The 20,806-nt window shown below is 36.5% G+C and overlaps 1 protein-coding gene across 1 annotated transcript in view; it reads left to right on the top strand.

Annotated features, from left to right (window-relative positions):
* Nucleotides 1-1,727: 1,727 nt before the first annotated feature.
* Nucleotides 1,728-20,806, top strand: part of LOC108137761 — an 89,333-nt gene continuing 70,254 nt past the window's right edge. The window contains exons 1-2 of the mRNA XM_041709471.1: nt 1,728-2,223; nt 2,327-2,496. The gene's annotated coding sequence lies outside the window, so the exon portion shown is untranslated. The remainder of the gene's footprint in view (nt 2,224-2,326; nt 2,497-20,806) is intronic.

Here is a 20,806-nt window from a genome sequence, read left to right as displayed (position 1 = left end):
GAGGTTAACCATTTTGGTGGAGTCCAAACATACTGACTTCATTTGGAACAAATACATTCGCTTTTTTTTGCATTCTTCAAATTGTTTAGAGTTCAAAAAACATTTATTTTTGTTACTTGATATTTATTTATGTAAAAGCGATCTGCCTCAAAATGTAATTGAGTAAAAAGTTAGTTTGGAAAACATGTTAGTTACAAATATTCCATATAAAACTTTTCTTGTGTATAGTTATTTGATTTTGAAGTTATTTTTGTTAGCTTTAATGATAGATAAACATTATTCTAACCAATGTTGAATTATACGTGTTTTCATTGCCAAGATATGGTGAAACTCTGTCGCTATCAGCTCTTCTTTTTATTGTGATTGCTAATCACAGATGTTTAATCCATTTCGGATGTTATTATACTTTGATTTTAATTAACATATATGTTGAGGACGATAAAATGATAAGATAACGCAATCTGACTTCAAGAAAACTGTTTGCCGCAATGGGGATTTCATGGGGGATTAGGTGTGTTAAAAATATTCACTGACATTTAATGGATGCAATGTGGGAGCAATAAACCGGAGATTCCGTTTTAAGAAAAAATCCAAAAGAAATTGCATGAGCAGATTTATTACAACCTTGAGTGTCCGTTCAAGTGCTGTCCCAGCGAATTATGAGAGATTCCATTTGGGATTGGCCCAGGATGGCCTCCATCTTGACACTCTGTTTTCTGTTTTCTATTTTCTGTTTTCAATTTGCATTTGCTGCAATTCCAGTGTCCTTCTGACGCTCTGATAAATGATTTCTTTTTAACGCTTCGATGGACTCAACTTAGCGGAGTAGTCCATGTCCGTGCCCGTCTAGCCTCTATCTGCCACATCCGGATGAGTCGGAGATGGCATTAGCTGGTTGTGGTGGTGTTGGTAGTGGTTGGGATAGATGGATGAATTCTGGGCCTTGGACGTCGCGCTTATTTGTTTATGTTGCACAAAGTAAACAACTAATTTTAATTTGCCGCAGGAGCCGCACAGCCACGACAAGATGACGACGACAACGACGACGACGACGACATAGACGATGGCCAAGGGCACTGGCTGGGAAACGGGAAGCTGGAGGAGGAACAGGAATCATCACCAAATCAGGGCAAATGTGAAATACCCTTGCAATCCCAAAAGACACAGTAGTAACATGATTATCGTAAACCGGTCAAAACCAAAGTGTTGATGAATTAACAAATTTAAATCTAAAAGAGTATTATTTAAATGCCTAAAAAGGGTTAAGACAACTACATACAAAAGGAAGGTAATATTATTCAGTGAAAAAATAATGAATGAAGAAACGTTCCTTTTCTTGTTTGTATTTTGAGGATCTACATAACATAAATTCTTTAAAAATCACTTTAAAAACAAACCTATTAACCGATTTATTTTACAGAACTTCTGACAACCAAAAATGAGGATATATTTGAACTATTGCGGAGGTGAAAGTGGATCTCAGGTAAAGAAGAGCTTTTCATGAAGGAAATTCGGCTTTTGTATAAATTGATCGATCGAATGAAATCAAGTTCCAGTTTGGCTTGAAGGTGAGTTTGATCAAGGACTTTCAGGCTGATAGATTAAAACCAACCAAACCAACCAACAGCTTGCTTTCCTCTAAATGCAAATTCATAAACCTTAAGTTTTGCAATACCCCCAATGACAAACTTTTGTAAGTTATATGTTGCAGACATCACAATCTTATGTCTCGGTTACGGCATCGGTTATCATCTGAAAGCTCCTTTGTGGTTCCGGTTTTAACCGATTCCACTGGTTAGGATCGCTTTGGGCCTCACTGCGTCGCAAGCTGCTGGTCAAAAGGATAATACCCCGCAGAGGACACAAGAAACGGGGACAAGGACATTGATGTGGGAATGGAAAGTGGCTGCCATAAAAGGGAAACACATTCCCATTCGCATTCGCATTCGCATTCGCATTCGCATACACAGACGGCAACAAACCGCAAAATAACCAAAGACATTTCTACATCCGACACCATCCCATTCCACACTACCTTCAACTTTCCATCGCGTTACCCACACAGCTGGATTTCCTTTTGTTACATTTGGCTCTCACTCTGTGTTTTCATTCTTTCAGCTCGTGGACATATGTAAATATGAGTGCAGCAGAGCAATCATAACAAAAATGCTGCACACTCAAATTATCCCTAAATAATTTAGATCTGTGCGGGCGAGCAACGCGGTGGGTACCTTTACCTTTTACCTTTTACCTTTTACCTTTTGAAGCCTGTATGGTGAAGCTGATTTCGGGGTTTGCTTATCTTTCATTTCATATTTTTGGCCAGCAAAAGGAGGCGCTTGGAGGCGGGGGAGGACCCAACATGAAAGCGGAAGCGGAAGTGCTTACCTCTACACACACACATGCCCATGGGAGTGCGGGCTTCTGGAGGTTGAAATCCAGCACCTGGAGAAAAACAGCACAGTATTTGTTAACTAAATGCATTGATTGTATAAGGTAAGTGTTTATTTTTGTATTGTTATTATTAAAATAATTAAAGCAACGATTTTCAGTAAAGTCTAATCTTAATTCTTGATAATTAAATACAATTTATTGCGGCTTAATTAAAGAAGCACTGGGTCAAAAGATCAAATGTTTATGAATTAATGATAATATAGATCATATGTTTGTCTTTTTAATTTAAACTCAAATATGTTTAATGTGTGCAAGCTTTGTTTACAAAATATTTAGTAACATTAATATAGCTTGCACAATTTTGAGTCTGTTTAAGCTGAAAGTGCTCCCCGAATTGGCAGAGGTGGGGAATCCCCTCCTTCTGCCTACTCAGCTTTAAATTATGTCCACAGGTGCACTCACACACACACATTTAGCGTTTGACTTTTATGCCAAACAAAACAAAAACATTAAATTGGCATTAGCGAGGCGAGATATGAAAGATTGTTGGAAAAGACTCCAAAAACCAGACATTATATTAGGCAACGAAACTCTCATATTATAAATAATTTGTGGGTGCATGACAATGCTCATGGGGGTCAAATAAAAGCCCTTAACTCACTTTTTAGAGTGCGTTAACGCCCAATGGTGCTAAATCTTACAATATAGTTTTAAAAATTAATTCAAAAGTAGTGTTAAATGTGTAACCATTATTTATAAAAGCTTATCGGTTCGAAGAACTTGAATTCCTTATTGAGAAAACGGACCTAAGCAAAGCAATATTATCTATCCATGAACACTGATAGTGGCTAGTTTTTAAGTTTTCAGTTTGCCAAACTTTTCGGACTGCCCTCGCTTGGCTGCGTTTAGAGCAAACGGCTAATTGAAATTTGCCATTAATAATGCAAAAAGGTCTCGGTAAGAAACTTTCGGTACCACCCAACCACTTGAGCCCGTATATGTATGTGGTGCACATATGTGTGTGTGCGTGCCATTTTAAATATTTCAAATATTTGTAACATTTGTGCGGTGACTGCCGGAGTAAGGAAACGTGAGATGAGGAGATGAGGGGGTGGTGCGTTGGGATGGCGTTGGTTGGGCTGAAATCCGGTGGTTGGGGTGGATCGGCCTTGCCATTTACCGCACGCCAAAAACATCAACATCAGCGACGGAGAAGGCGACGGAGAAGGCGAAGGGATGGACAAGCCAGGTGAATCCAAGTGGAGTGGGCTAGTGGCCCAATGGTATGGGCCAGTATGCTTATTTTCTGGTCCGTCAGCCGCCGGTGATGTCGACGTCACCGTCACCGTCACCACATGTAAAAATGTAACCCCAACCGCCTTTTGCCGGCGGATTTGTTTCTTGTTTTTTTTTTTTTCATTTTTTTTTTTTTTTTTTTTTGAGAAGTTGTGTGTGTGTGCTGCTGTGATTTCGCGAACTGGCGACTGGCAACTGTGACTGTCCAAAAAAAAAAATGGGAAATAAATGAACAAGGGTGAAGTTCAGAGGGGATGTTGTTGAATAAACCGAGCACACGTTCAAGATGGAAAGCTCGAAAATATGGTCGAGGGGCGAAATTTCGAATCCAGTGACAAAACCAAAGTTCTGAAGGTGTGGGAGGAAAGAAGCTGCGTAGCAATTACTAAGCCCTAGCAATTTAAAGATTTCGAAACTTACCCATTTTTAATGGTAAATAAAATAACAAAAAAAACTTTAATATCTTTACATTATTGTTGCTATTAGCTGCTGTGTTTTTTTTATGCTTTAGGATAATTTAGAGTCTTTGCTCATAAGAGCTTAAAATTAAACCTGCAGAGAGAGAACATTGAGCTGCCAAATTCCACGTTTTTGTAGCAAAAACAACATAAGAAAGAGTATAAGAAAAACATTTATTTTACTTAAAACATTAAATTTTATCTTTCTAGATCTAGTTTGTTAGTTTCAATAACAGGCTTTTTATAAGTAGTCAGTTAACGATAACCATTGTCAAAATAATAATAATAAATAAATTAACTGATGTTACACCTAAAACGTTTGCTTGTTTTTTGGGTGTAAGTTTTTTTTTATTTATTTGTTATTTTCACGAGGATTTCTAGTTTTTTGTTTATTTTTTTTTCGGTTGATCCTTTATTTATTGCTTATCACGATCTCTTTGAATGTTCAGTAAATTGTAAAACAAAATCGCATCTCCCGGGCTGCCCTGTCTTTACCTTATTATTTATTTCTTACATACTTTCAATTTTTTTTTTTGCTCCTTTTCGTTGATTATTATTTTACAAAACAAAACAACAACGGCAAACAGAGGCCAAAACGAATGCCAGACCCAGGGATTCAAGGCATGGGTATGACTGGAGGGAAAGGGGGGGAAAAAACTTAAAAAAAAAGATTGAAGAAAGTGAGTAGGAAAAAAACGAACAGGAAAATCTCTTGAGGCTACTGAAAACTTCGTTCCTTTTCTGGTTTCCTGGCCGGGCTTTTCCTTTACCTTGGGCAATGGTCGTACTTACACATTTCTTATGCTGCTTCTTGGCTTTGCGCCTTGGCGTCTCGGTCCCCAGTTGCCGCCCATCGTCCTTTGTCCCATCGTCCTTGTGCTGCTCCGTCTCCTTTACTCCTTCACTCCTGGCCTATCCTGGTCCGCCTGGCGTCCCTCTTCCACTTACGGGCTTTTTTCGTCGTCGGCGGCTGCGACGGCGGCAGTGGTTTAAACACATGAAACAATTATAAAGTTGCCAAGAAATGTAAACCCAAAGAGAAAACAATTTAATTGAATTTAACCAGGGGGTTGTCATATCCTAATGGATTTAAAACAACAACAACAACAACAATTACAACAAGAGGCAACCACAACTACAACAACGACTACATCAAATACGAATGCTTTATTTGGGAAGCATAAAAAAGTAGAACTGGGAACGTACATTTTGGGGATGGTGACCCACTGGAGAGGAAAACCCCCAATCGATAGTCGGCCATTTAATTAATATTTTATTATTTGCTAGTGGTCAGAACGAACTTGAGGGTTGAAGAACACATGATTATACCCTTGCAGAGGGTATTATAATTTCAGTCAGAAGTTTGCAACGCAGTGAAGGAGACATCTCCGACCCTATAAAGTATATATATTCTTGATCAGCATCACTAGGCGAGTCGATCTAGCCATGTCCGTCTGTCCGTCTGTCCGTCCGTCTGTCCGTCTGTCAGTCTGTCCGTCTGTCCGTCTGTCCGTCCGTTTATATGCAAACTAGTCTCTCAGTTTTAAAGCTATCTGCATGAAACTTTCCCAAAAGTTGTCTTTCTATTGCAGGTAGTATATAAGTCGGATCGAGCCGGATCGGACGACTATAGCATATAGCTCCCATAGGAACAAACGGAAAAATAAATGAAAAAAAATTATAACTTTGCTGTTTTTTAATTTTTTGTTTAGTTCTTCGACATTTAGCAATGGTTAAACATTTCCGATTTACGGTTTAAATTTCATCAAAATCGGACGACTATAGCATATAGCTCCCATGGGAACAATCGGAAAAATAAATGAAGAAAATTATAACTTTGCTGTTTTTCAATTTTTTGTTTAGTTCTTCGACATTTAGTAATAGTTACATATTTCCGATTTACAGTTTAAATTTCATCAAAGTCGGACGACTATATAATATAGCTCCCATAGGAACAATCGGAAAAATAAATGAAAAAAAATTATAACTTTTCTGTTTTTTATTTTTTTGTTTAGTTCTTCGACATTTAGTAATGGTTAAATATTTCCGATTTACGGTTTAAATTTCATCAAAGTCGGACGACTATATCATATAGCTCTCATAGGAACAATCGGAAAAATAAATGAAAAAAATTATAACTTTTCTGTTTTTTAATTTTTTGTGTAGTTCTTCGACATATAGCAATGGTTAAATATTTCAGAATTATGGTTTAAATTTTATCAAAATCGGACGTCTATATCATATAGCTCCCTCAGAAATAATAAAAATATATAAAATAACTATCAGATAATTGAGCTGCAAATCATCATAGCTTCAATGTTTTTAAACATAAACGAAAGTAAATCATAATTTTAATGTTTTCAAAAATTTTTAATTCTTGCAATAGCTGCAAGGGTATATGAACTTCGGCTTGCCGAAGTTTGCTTTCTTTCTTGTTTTATTTTTGTATCTTAACAACAAAAGTCTATGTATGCATGTACGATATGTAAATTGTTTAAATATATGAAATACATTTAAAATAAAAAATTTATTTAAAACGAGCTTCTTGAAATTTAAAACAAAGACAAATTATTTAAAGCTTGTGTTAAATAAATTTAAATACTTTTTGGGAAAATTCCTTGTGTTAAATTAAATAAATTTAAATACTTTTTGGGAAAATTCCTTTCCGCCTTCTAAAATGCATTTAAAATATAATTGATCTGCTGCCTCAACTGACAGTTTTTAATTTCTCTATTATTTCACTAATTGTTAAACGTTAATTAAATGTTAATGTTATATTTTAACTGTGATTACTATATGAAATTTTTTGACAAAAATATATACAGTATTTATTTGCAATATTACAAAAATCCGCTTGATATTGATCAGACGTTTACATTGTTGATCTATTTATTTATTTATTTATTTTTTTATATATCACCAGACAAAGAAATTTGATCATGACCTTGATGTTGTTGTTATCGCTTATAATGTTGGTATTATTTTTACATATTGTGAGAGGCTTTGCAATTCCAAAAAAAATGGAAAACAAAGCGTTTGTCGTATTGAATGAATTTGTTGTCCATTGTTAAATACGTTGAATTATACGCCTATTTTTGAGCGCCACTGTTTTGTGGAACTTTAAGTAGCCATAACTCTGGCGGTGGCCAAATTGGCGACATTGCAGTCGTCTGCTCTGCTTCTTGCCAGTTTTCATTGTCGTCCTGCGACTGACACCACCCCCATCATCCCCTACCAACCACCAGCCCGCCCACTTTTCGGCCTCACCCTTAACGTTCCGCCCACCAAATAACATGCCGCCACTTTGATTCGGCATTGAAATTGAAATCCGCTTATTTGATGCTGGAAAAAAAAGCTAAATAAATAGAGGGGGCCGTCAAAAAGAAATAAAAAAAAAAACCAAAACAAGAAAAAATTCAACGAGAAGAAATCGGTGAAAAGCAAGCAAAACAATATTTTCCTAATTTTCGCGCGCGCACGCGACCAAAGAAAAGACAAAACGAGGAAAAATCCCAGAGCGGCAGAGCAAAAGAAAACTGTCAGCGGCAGCAACAGGAGAAAACGCCCCGCGGAGTGGGCGGAAAAGCGAGTGGGTGTGGGTGTTGGGGTGATGGGTGGTGGGAAATGAAAATGGAAATGGAAATGGGACATTTTCTGGCTGCAGTCAGCGACTGTGTTTGGCCTTTGTTTGCCGTTGATTTCCGCCGCTTCCGATTGCTTTGTTGTACTTCCTTTGGCCCTCTTTTTTATTTCTTTTATTATTGCCCCAAACGAAGAGGCAAAAGGTGATTTGATAAGACGTCCAAAAAGGGGCAAGGTGAAGTGGATCGCGGATTGCGGATTGAGCCACTTAGATTGAGCAATTGTTTTGCATTCCACAACGCCTGAACTGAAGGCATTTCTTAATTTTGCTTAAAACGTTTCTTTTAACAGAATTCCAATTACATTTGTTTTTTTTTGCCAGTGATATATAAGTAAAAACGTTTAATATTTAACTTTTTAAAAACAATTAATTAATCTCAATATTTATCTGACTGTTTCTTATAAAGATGTTACTATTTTCTTTCTATAGGTATACAAAATAAATATTATTCTATTATTGTCCATTCCAATTTTATATCTCAATCTTTTTCATCAGCTATTCAAACATTTTATGTTTAATTCTACATGGTCTACTTAGGTATCCAAACAATAAATCTTATTTAATTAGTACACCAATTAAATTAAGATAACCACATGTACAAAATCTTTGCCTTAACACCCACAATCGATTGCTAGACGGAAAATGGGAAACGATTAGAGAAGGGAATACATTTGCAATCATTTTGTTGTGCATTATTATTGTTTGCGCAACAGAATTGTAAAATTGATTTATTTATTTATTCCCTTTCACTCTGTTTGTTTTTATTTCATTTCATAAATTATTTCGACTAAATTAATGCTCAACCAACCAGTGCAAAATCAAACAGAGCCAGAGCCCAAGCCAATTCAAAACTAAAACCGAAACCGAAATCGAAATCGACATCGAAACCAAGCCGAGAATGTTCAAGAATTATTAGCCTTGGGCGGTGGAAATGCGTGTCCGAAAAAAAAGAGAATTGTCGGTGGAGAATAGATAGCCTTTATCTGGTCAGGCTCAATTTTTATTTCGAATTTTTATTTTCGTTTAAATCAATATTGCCACTAAGCGATAAAAATGCTAAATCAACGCAAAATTTTTGGAATATCAGTGGAAAAATACTCTTACTCCACATTAAGTCCGAAAAAAGATGATTTAAAAATGCTGAAAAACAAATCATAGACACAAAACTAATTTAATTAAATTTTAAAATTCCTAATGGTTTAAAATGGATGAACTAAATATATGCATAAAATTATTAAGTAATTGATTAAAACGTTAAAGGGAACTTTTGATTTGGCTATCAGTGAAGTCTATCGATCTTTAGCTAGGGCAACCCAATTTGCATAGAAAATAATTGAAAACCAACCAAAGAACTTTAATCAAATGCATACACATTTAAATAGATTTCGCTGGAGGTTAAATATGGTAGCTTTTTTTTTTTTGTCACGTTTAAACAAATAAATTCGAAGCAGACAAAAATACATAAATGGAAATGGAAATTCTAAACATATTTTGGTTAACCAAAGATATGAACAAAAGCGGACAAAATGTACATACAATAAAGTGAAACAAAATAGTTTGGAATAATTTGTTATGTTTTGATTGGTTATATGAACCTTATTAATTACAGAAGGAAAGAAATTATTTATAAATAACTAAATTAAATTAATATTAAAGTCTCTTGTCCAAAAAACTGAGCAAAATACACAAAATTGATCTATAAATTTAAATGCATCATATATATATAACACTTATTGAAGTTTTGGCATAGACCAACAACAGGAATGCAGAAAAGATTCGCTTTTAATCGCATCAGAGGACATTTTGCCCACTCCTGTCTCGCTCTGTTGGATTTTACAAACAATTGGCATGTTTTTGGCTTTTTGCTGCTCGGCGACATGTTTGTTGTTAATTTGTTGCTATTGCCAGGCTGTCGGCTCTGTTTTTATTATTATTTGAATCCAGTGCTTTAGGGATTTAAAACACACACAAATGTGTGCATATCGACGGCATACACATAAAAAGCATTTATTTATGCAAATTTTATTTTATTTGTTTTCAATATTTTGGTAACTTTGTCGCTGATATTTCCGCCATGCAAAATCAACATCAGCCGACAACAAATCCAACAAATCCAACTCAGGCAGCCAACCCACCTGGCCATGTGCAAATGCGTTTCGTTGAATCATATATGGGTGCAGTGCCTATCGCGAAAATAGAGGTTCGTCTTTGGTCAAATATAATTATAAAATTAAAATTCACAAATTTAGCATTCAATGCTCCGGGAAACTTTGTAGATTTTGGGTCTTTTAATCTTTCTTAAAGCGAGTTTATGATAATAATAACTAATAAATTAACGATTACTTTTGGGGACTTAAGCTTCTTTTTCAAAATCAACAACCAATATAATTGAACAAATTTTAAGATATCTGTTTAAAGTTCTAAAAATTGTTTATGAATCTTTAAAGAATTAATAGGGGTAGCATAAAAATTACTAGAGTTTTGAAAGAACTTTTAAAGGTGTGTAAAAGTATGCATTGTGAACATTAACTTTTAAATTAAAACAATCGGACTTTTATTGCATTCTTTTGAAAACCATTGTAAGTTATTTATTTATTTATTTATTTCTACAGCACCCTCATATCGGCTATTTACAACCAAATCTTATTTTTTTTGTGATATCCTAAGAAACTTAGACTTTTTTTTAAGCTGAAAATAAAATAAATACCTTTGCCTGTTTAAAAGAAATTAGTTTTAATCTCAAAATGCCATATTTTGACCTTAAGTCGAGGTTTTATTATTTTTTTGATACGCACTGTACATTGTTTGAAATAAAAATATTCATGCCCACACATTCACCCGCATATGTGTGGATCAGTGTGCATTTGTGTGTGTGTGTGCTTATGGCGTCGCATTATTTTGTATTTTAATAATTCAAATATCAATTTGTTGTTACATTAAATATTTAATTTGAACTAAAATGTGTTAAATTCTTTGGGGTATTACGAGCGCACAACTGAACATGTCCATCGTGTGTGTGTTTTTGTGTGAGTGTGTGGGTGTGGGTGAGTGGGAGCGAGAAGGCTGGCACGGTGGAAAGAGACGCACATATGTCATGAAATTTTTGGTCTGCTTAATTACAGCTTAAAATCTTTGATTAAAAAACCATCCGAACAAATGGACACCGGCAAAACTGAAATAAATTCTGAAACCAAAACCAAAATGCTAATTGCCATCCGGTGAAGTCTTCAGTGCATTTAAAATGTATGAAAATCTTTTGAATTTTCCGTTGAAAAGCACTGTCGAGAGATTATCTGAGATATACTTGGCTTATCAATCAAAGGCAAATACTTTTCAAGAGAAAACAAGAGAACAAATGGCCACTTAGGAAAGTCATCTTTGAAAGCGTTTGGTGTTTGTCCAATAATTGATTTTGCTCAATAAGATGCTTCAAGTATTAAAAATCTGTGGGGAAAATCAATTTTCTAATGACTATACCTAACAGATTTATAAAAGGTCGAGGTTTACTACGATTTCGCAAGGTACTTTTCTCTTCCAAAGCTAAATACCCGATAACATTTTGAGTTGGTTTGTTAAGTGAAATCAAAAATTTGTTGAAATGTTATAAAAATACCTTTAAAGCAAATTGAAAATTTATTTATACAAGAATTAATTATATAAATTATTTGAAATTTGTTAAGGGTTTGGCTAAACCTTAATTATATACTTAAGGGACATTGCTAACAATATAGCATTACCTGAAAAAATTATTTATTAATACATAAAGAATTTATTACCACAAAAGGTAACATAATTTTTTAATTAATTTTCGTTGATCGTTAGCCATTAGCTAAAACACAAAATCTGACTGAATATAGTGAATATAACTTGATAGTTAAATAACTTGATTGGCCATTGCCATTGCCAAGCGATTTGCCCACAAAGGACCTTATCCAGTTAGAGGTTTTGTTTTTCTTTCGCTGGACTCGCGTTCCTCTGCGATTTGAAGTGCATCTCTTTGGCTAATTGACCACTTGACGGCAGCTGCTCCACCGGCTGTGCCTTGAGGTCAGTTTGGCCCATTCCAGCCATACCCACACCCACATCCACACTCATATCCACATCCACTGACCGGCAGTCATTGGGCGTATGGCATGTTAGTCAATGCCGGATGAGTAGAACTCAGAACGCAGAGTCCCCGGATGTGAAGCAAGTTCAGGTTCATGCCACATCTATCCTCCTCTCCTTCTGTCCTCCAACTCCTGCTCCTGCTCCTGCTCCAGCTCTTCAGCTCTTGGCCACGACGTTGCCTGGACGACCCAAAACGCATGCAATCAAGTGTAAAATCATAGAATTTTTAATTGATTCCACCGACGCAACGCAACGCAGTCGAATTCTGGACAGGACAAATTCAGGCTCAGTCCTTGGCCCCTTGTTTTTTCTTTTCCCTGCTCCTTTTTTTTAATTCCGTCCACTTGGTCTGGTCCGGCGGGCTGTTTCAATGCTCCGCTGTCAGAACTGCGGGTGTTTTGTTTAGTCATGCCTTTCCTCAGGGTATTCCCATTTATGGAACGCATTAAAAGCTGTCTAACGATATTATATTTATTGATATTTTAATAAGTAAGGTTTAAACTTAAACTTGGGCTTACTGAATCCAAGGCAAATAAATACTCTTTTTTTTATAGATCTTGACTTGTTTTAGATGAAATCACAAATATGCTATATAAAAATGTTTGCTTCTCATTGTTTGACAATCCCTTAATAAGTTTATTTAATGTTTTTTTTTTTTGCAGTCAATTATTTTAAACCAAAAATTCGTTGGCTTTAGTTTTATTTAGATAACTAGAAAGTTTTATATATTTTACTGAAGTTATTCACTGGGATTTGGTACTACCTAAGCAACTGAAAACGTTTAAGTGCTATAAATCCCTGATTTATCCCTTATTAACAAATTCCTAAAATGGATTCATGTAACTTAAGTACATTTAATGTACTTAATACAATATATATTGTTTTTTAAAATTATCCAAATTAACTGCAAGGGTATTTGATGTTTCGTAGCCAGTTGAGGCGCTTGTTTTTTGGTTTCTTTGTTTGGTTAATTGGCAGCTTGTGCTTCGGCCTGACTCTGACCCATTGGACGCGCCGAAGTCTCCGGCGGGACCTGCTTACCACCCTATCCTCGAACTCATCCCTATCCCCATCCAAATGGCAATGGCAATGCCAATCCGAATCCTTGTTCACATAGTCCATTGCCACCTGGAACCTCAATCGAGTGAGCTGGCTGCTTGACGTGTCCTCGACTTTGGCATTGCCATGGGGCAGCCCCCAGGTTTGTGCTCGGCAATCCGCTACAGGACTCTCGTCCTGTCATATGCCATACCCGCCCGATTGAATTGTCCTTGCTCCTCCAACTCCAGCTTCAGCTTCAGCACCAGCTCCTTCTTCGCCCTTTGTTGTTCCAATTTTTCCTGGATTTGATTTATATCTTTCATGTCGGCACAACCACTGAGCCAACCCACACCCCCCCCACCCCGCATTTTGGGGGCGGGCCGATTGGTCCTTGTTGTGCAAGATATTGCCTGCCTATCCTCCGATATCAGGCCAAACATGAGAGCCACTGTACCGTGAATAATGGAGAAGCAGCTTATCATCGGCTCACAATCGTGTACTGAGTCCGATAATCGGCAAAAGTCTATGTCGTTGTTAAGTAAGCAAACATTTCATATATATCCACAATGAACGCAGTGCGAATGCGTTATGATCTGGACATATATGTGCATACATACCATGATCCACAAATATATTACTTATAGTTTTTATTATAAAAAAAACTAACAAAATTATTATGTTGCAACTTTTCATTTTCTTCATAACAAAAAAGAAAGCTGAAAAAATATTTGAATTTTGAAATCAAATATAAACAATTTAAAAAAAGAGAAATAAAATTGTTTTACCGTTTGTCACTCTCTTTAAATATTATGATTTTTCGACCATATGGTTGTTGAAATCGTTAGATGTTCTCATGCAAGATTACCTATTAATATGCTTTATTATGGACATAAGTTAATAATCTTCAAGGCGGCGCCATTCATGCATGCCTTGTAATGTCTGCCGTCAATTTGGCCCAAAATCCACTCAGCACTCATAAGACAGGCCATATATACTTATATATATATATATGTATATATTCGGTATATATATGCCACCAACACGAACAGCGTGCGAAATCGGCTTGAGCCACGCCCCCTCAAAAGCCCATTAAAAAATAAAAGAATAAAGTCAAAGAAATGTGAGGAAAAAGGGAGGAGAAAGGGATCGGGAAAAGCAGAACAGTGCCATAACAGACGGGGAAAAAGATGCCAACAAGGCAATTGTGAAATGTAAATGGCCAACGTAATAGATGTCCAACGTCTCCAGATACACTGCACAAAAAGTGTGAACCAGTCTATCAAAATCATTTTATAAATATTTATTTTTTTTTAAAACATCATGCCCCATTAAAATTAAATATTTTAAAATGTTTATATTAAATGTGAAGGCTTTGAAAAATACGTAATTTTCTATAGTGTAAAATTATTTTATTTTTGTAAAAATGTTATTCAGTTTATACTGTTTTTTATATTTCTGAATAATAATTTATAGCTTAACATTTTAATGAAGCTATACAACTATATCGTTTGTGGATTTATAAAGACATTTGACTCATCGATTTCATATAAACACTTGGCTTTTAATAATAAGGAGAAGGTAGATTTTAAATTATTTTGTTTTGTTTATATTTTTTGGTAGATTTTTTTTTTTGGTGTACGCTACCGACTCCGTTTTCGACAAGGACTCTGGCAATAATTCGTAAATTTGCTCAAATAAATTCCATGCTGAGCGGGACAGTCGGCGAGAAAGAGACAGAGTCAAAGGCAGTGACAGAGACGGGAAAAGGGAAAGGGAAAGAGATGCAGGGCCTAAAATATGTTGTCCGGGCTGAGTCAGGGAAAATATATGCAAAGCCCACGGATCGAATTCCACCTAACCGGCGACGACGACGACTCCAATGATATGCAAAACATTCGCTTGGCGACTAGGACACGACATTCATGGCATGGCATCGCATGGCATGGCATGGCGTGGCATCCATGGATCCGGATTCAGATCCACCTCCACATCCAGATCTTCGGTTGTCCGCTGTGCAGATAAGCGCCAATCGAAGACCCGGCATAAATAAATAAATAAACAATCGATGGGAGTCCCGCCTTCGGAGCCACTTGGCAATTAATTTGCCATTTGTTTGTCTCTCTGTCTGTCTGTCTGTCTGTCTGTCTTGAAAGGCGACAAATCCCCCATACGCTGATAAGAATGAATGATACAGATACAGATACATATACAGATACATTCGCAGCTCCAGATACGGATGCAAATGCAGCACAGATGTATCTGTAAATATGCCTGCAGCGAATGCGAATGCGGATGCGGATGTTGCCATTAAAGGGCTGAACTGCTCACATACGGTTGAGCTTTTCGCGGCTTTGTGGGGTTAAGCCTCTGCCTGTGTGTGCGCGGCGGGTTAAGGGTCCTTGGGAGAGGACTCCATTGATCATCTACCCCAATCGTTAAGCCGTAAATGTACCGACCAGATTAAAGCTGACATTTTCGGTTTCCGTAAGTGGAGTGACTCGTATGATCTTGTTGAATTGGTTTTGTCATTTCAATGACCTTAAATATTAACTGAAATTAAGGATTTTATTGCAAGTGGATTTTGTTGGGCTGTATATGTGCAATATATAATAATTTAAATGAAGAAGGGTGGTGCGAAACAGGCAGAAACTAGTGACTTATCATAATAGTTTGAGTTTTATCTTATTTTAAGCTTTTAGTTATTTTTTATTTTTTTATTTATCTAATATTTTTTTTTACAATGCAAGTCCACCGGGGATCAATAGTTGAGGTCGTTAAAGCTAAAGAAAACCGTCTTCTATTGGCGGTCATTTTGACTTTTTGATGTTACAACAAAATAAAGCGTAATAAATGTTATTTCATTTGACAAATGAATTGAAAAACAAGTTTTTGTTTTTCTATTCAATAGTTTAAATAAAATGAAAAAATCGATTATCGTTGACGGCTTTTTTTCTAATTAATTTTTGATAAAAAGCAAAAACGTAAATAAAAGGTTTTAACTTACTTAAATAATTACGATTTTTAAATCCTAATTAATTAATAAAATTAAAAAACTATATGTTCTCAAGCAAATAGTTACAAAGTGATTATGTGTTAAAATTACATTGGAAACATGGTCCGCATTTTGTGAAATTTCATGACAACAAAATCGAATTCGATTTAAAATGTACCCAACGGTGACGGGGGAATCCCCCGCTGATCCCTGGCTAATTTCCACTGATCCCACAACCGTTTGCTGGCCAGATGTCTGATTCCGCCCCCCTGGAAACTTTTGGCAAACTCGAAATCATGACCAGAAGAATGGGCACGCGGCTGAGACAGTTTTCATTGCCAGAGAGGAAGTAATTAAAACACAACTCAAAGGACATTTTAATTTAATCCCTTTGAGCTTGTCTCGCTGGCTGTCTCGTCGCCATCACAAACATGCGACGCCGCCAACTCCGAAGCCAAGTCTCAAGTCCGGGCCACAAGCAGAAGCAGAACCAGCATCGGCATCAGAACCAGGACCTTACCAGATCCTGGCTAGGACCCACCATTCCGTTCCTTTCCGACCCATCCAAGTCAAGCCAAAAAATTGCGCTGCTCTGGAGTCCGCAAGGCAATGCTGTTGCAGCATTGATGTCGTTGCGGGTGTCCTTGTTCCCGATGGACACCGAGAAAAATGGTTATTAACTCAATACTGTGGCATATTAGCAGCAAAAGGATGTGTTCTATTTATGCTTAAATATAAACAAAATGAAGCAAATCGAACTGTCACATGCTGAACTTCTTGAGTTAGAGATTTCGGACATAAATACAAAACCTTTATATTTCTTCTAGTCAGCCACATACAAAATTCTAATATAAATCTGTCAAATTCTGTCATAAAAACAATTTAAATTGGCTTTCTATGTATTTTTTTTTACAATCAAAAAAAGAAATCTTTAAATCTTTACAATATGCTCTCTCCTATTTCATTATTTTCCTTTTACAATAAACAATTTGAAGTTTTCTGTTGCTGTAAATAATTTAAGAAACATTTATAAGTTAAAAAGTGAACTTTAACTGTCTAAGATTTTTCCTCAGTGTACGAGAAGGATAAATCATAACGTTTTGACCACCCTCCTCTGTAATTTTTTTTGACTACCCCACTATTTCTCCACCTAAGCCTCTCCTGTTTCTCCTCCAAATGGCTGGCTATTCTCATTTGCCAAGACTTTCCTCCTCCATTTTGGTTGCATTTTATTTATGCCGACAGTTTATTAATGCCAGCCGAAGGCGTAGGCGGCGGGGAGGCGTGGCCGACGGTTGCCTGGTGCAGTGGATCCACCCACCGCCTTGTAATTGTATTTGCCTATATCTGTGCATGTTAGGGTGACTCCAGGGGCGAACTTTTGATTTGAGGCGGCCACACATTCCCACTGTTGACCTTCGTTCTCTAGGGATGCCAAAAATATATCGATATGTGGGTACCTAATTGATATAGTGATATTAAGTGATATACCATTAAAAATAAATAGGTTCATATCTTAAATATATCTATTATCTGAAAATTGACTTACTTATAACCAAAATTTAAAGGCACTTTGTTTTAAAGCAATATTTCTTGGGTTTTTTAAGCTAATGTTTAAATGAACAATTTAATTATAACACTTAATAAATAATAGTAACATTAATATTAATTTTAGTATTAATATACACTTTTGCAAATCCATTGTATCGATTTGATATTTGCTATATTATGCATATGCAGTTATGCTTATTCCATATTCAACTTCTAATATAATTTAATTTTGTTATCGATATATTATTGAATTTAGTGTGACCAACGCTGAATTTAGGACACTGTAACGATATCATTTCGATATTACTGATATTTCTTTTTTTAAAGACTGCATTGTTTGAATTTTGATATTAATTAGTCGATCTTTTCAATATTTGTTGTTTCTGTTTGCTGGCGGCAAACGTCCCTGGTCCTTAGCCTCCGCCTCCGCCTCGCATCCATCCTCATCCTCATCCTCACCCTCTGCCGGGTGACCAGCGCTGCTTCCGTCTCCGGTTCGAGTCTCCGGTTCAGCTTTGGACCGGAGTTTGGGCCCCGGTTCGCTTTGCTGCCGCTTGTTATGCTAATTAGTTTTCGACGTTGACGTTTGCCAGCAACGTTTGCCGCCGTCGTCGACACCAACGATGTCTTTAATTGGTTCTCATGTTGCAAGTCCACGATGCTTTGCATTTGGTGCTGCTGCTGCTGCGGATGCTGCTGTTGTTGCCGTTGCCGATGCCGATGCCGATGACGTTGCAGTTGCAGTTGCAAGCAGTTGCTGCTGCCAGTTTGGCTTTCTTTCGTTTCGTTTTGTGCGCCCTCTCCATTCTTTGGCACTTTGGCACTGGCAATTAGACTCCTTTTTTGCGAGGAGGAAATGGCTGTGGAGCTGCGAAAAGGGTGTCAAGTGGGCCAGGCGGCGATATTTCGCTTCAGTGTTTGAAGTTTGAGGGGCAAAGCGATCGATTGCTGCATCATGTAGCTACAGCTTTGATAGCACTAAATAGATTCCCATTAAGAAATGATTTCCTCTAATGAAAATACCTCAATAAAACTTGGTGCTAGCCATTACCTTAGGCAACATGAAAATTGCAATGCTTATTTAGAATAAGAATATAGAATATATTATAAACCCTTTTTTTTTTTACATAGAAATGCTAGCAATTCTAGTTAAATATTTATAATGATCCTCTTTAAATCATTAATTTATCAATATTTTATTTTCTCTACTGGATTGTGTTTATTCAGAAAGCAAAAAAAATGGTTTACATCTTGAACACGAGTTGTATGTAAAAAAGTGTGTGTCTAAATTATATTCAAAATTTTTGCCCAATTGAGATGTTATATTTAAATACTAAAGAACGTAAAAATATAGAATGTTGTTAAATTAGCATAAAATGTACACTGCCTCATCGCTTTCCAATCGAACGGGTCTTGATAATGTAATTCAAATTGCGTTTTATTTAAAGCCTTTAGTCCCACATGCCCACGTTCCACTTTTCGCTGCCCCACTGGCCACTTTAACCCTTTGTGGGCCACTGCTTTGGTGATTCCCTTAACTCCTGATTTGTGTACACATCCATCATTATCATTATCATTATCATTATCGGCCAGGGCTGGCCCGTTGTTAGTCCACAATTGCGTTTTGTTGTGCTAACCAAAACTGTCAACATTCAGCTGCCAGTTGATGGAGCAGCCGGGTTAGTGCAAACGTTATGATAATCACCCACGTGGGTTGGGATGGGATGGGATGCAATGCGATGGCAAGGGATGTCATGGGATGGAACAGGTGGAGGATGACGCCAGGACATGGACTTGGACATGAACAGGGGCAGACGACAGGTAATAAACAATTCCATTTACCGACAGCTGTCAGCAAATAATGAAAAATTGAATAAAGTGAGAAGAACACGACCAAGTCGAAGAATCCAATGCTCTGCGGTCCTGGATTTCAAATTCTGAAGAATATAAATACTTAAATTATCTAAAGACATTTGAAAAATTCGCGAATTCCTAAGTTTCATATTCACTATCAGTTCTAATTTTTTATTTTATATAAGAAATACATCTTATTTGATCTAGAAAACATCTTGTCAGAGACAACTTAAAAAAAATTTCAAATGAAGATTATGTATAAGATAACCCATAGAGTTGCAATTTGTACTTTAACAAAAAGGAAAACGTTGAACACTTTTATAGCGTTAATTAAGTAAAATGCACATAACACCGCCAGCAGATCGAATTTTCCTCGTTAGCTTAAAAGAAGAGGGTAAAATATTGTAAAATATTGCGCATACGCCGCATCGCACGTCGTTAAGGGTGCTGGTGTTCCATGGGGTCCAATGTTTCGCTGGTCAGATGGTTAGGGTGCCGCTCCGCCCACAAACTGTCCAAATATGTTTGGTTTTTCAGCTGTTGGAGCTGGAAACTGGCAACTGGGTGCTGTGGACTGGGTGCTGTGGGTCCTGCAATCGCAATGTGACGATGCAATGATGAGCGAAAAATTGACATGCATGTAATTAGTGACAAGGGGACTGTGGACACGACTCGGCCTCCTCTTTTAGCACTTGATGAGCTTTATCCACACACGCTCGCACATGCAGCCGTATATATATCAATTATGCCGTTTATGTCCAAATGTCGAGAGTTCGCCCTTCGCAGAAATTAATTTTTTGGCTCCATTGCACGAACCCACAACGAATTTCAGAGACCCTTTTACTGAATAAAATTAGAAAACTGTGAAAAAATGCTTCCTACCTGGGCTTGAGCTAAACACAAACATGTTTTGTGTTACAACTTTTACCTAAATGCATTTAAGTTAATTTTTTTTAGATGAGTACAAAATTTAACAGAATATTGAGTAAGTTAATTGGGACTTTCTTCATAATTTGCATTTCTAAAAATATTTATATTCCACAAAAGAAAATTCAAACTTTGTTTTTATTTACAACGCAAAATTTTATGGTCTAGTAAAATAACTAAAGAATTTTTATTTCTACCAAGCATTTATATTCAAATATTAAGTATAATCGGTTAGGAGAATAATTGTGGTTGAAGAGATTATTAATATTTTTTCTTTTGGTGTTTAGTTCAATTCTTTTTTTGTGTTGCTTGGTGCAATTTGGTTTTAGTTTTTTTATTTTTTTTTGCCTGCACTTGCTTATAAATTTTCTATGCGTAAACCATAGTTGTTAGAGAAAGACAAAGTGACAGTAGGTAAAAGCCTTTACCATATAGAAGGGTAACAAATGGGGTGTCCAAAAAGGAGCGGGTACAGGAACCTCGAGTGGGAACGAAAAATGGATAAGGATGAGGATGAGGATGGGTAGGCGCCTGTCTCGT

Source organism: Drosophila elegans, unplaced genomic scaffold, assembly GCF_018152505.1.
Source record: "Drosophila elegans isolate 14027-0461.03 unplaced genomic scaffold, ASM1815250v1 contig_149, whole genome shotgun sequence".
NCBI classification, from domain to species: domain Eukaryota; kingdom Metazoa; phylum Arthropoda; class Insecta; order Diptera; family Drosophilidae; genus Drosophila; species Drosophila elegans.
The sequence above is the reverse complement of the archived record's forward strand: the minus strand, read 5'-3'. Positions and strand labels throughout refer to the sequence as shown.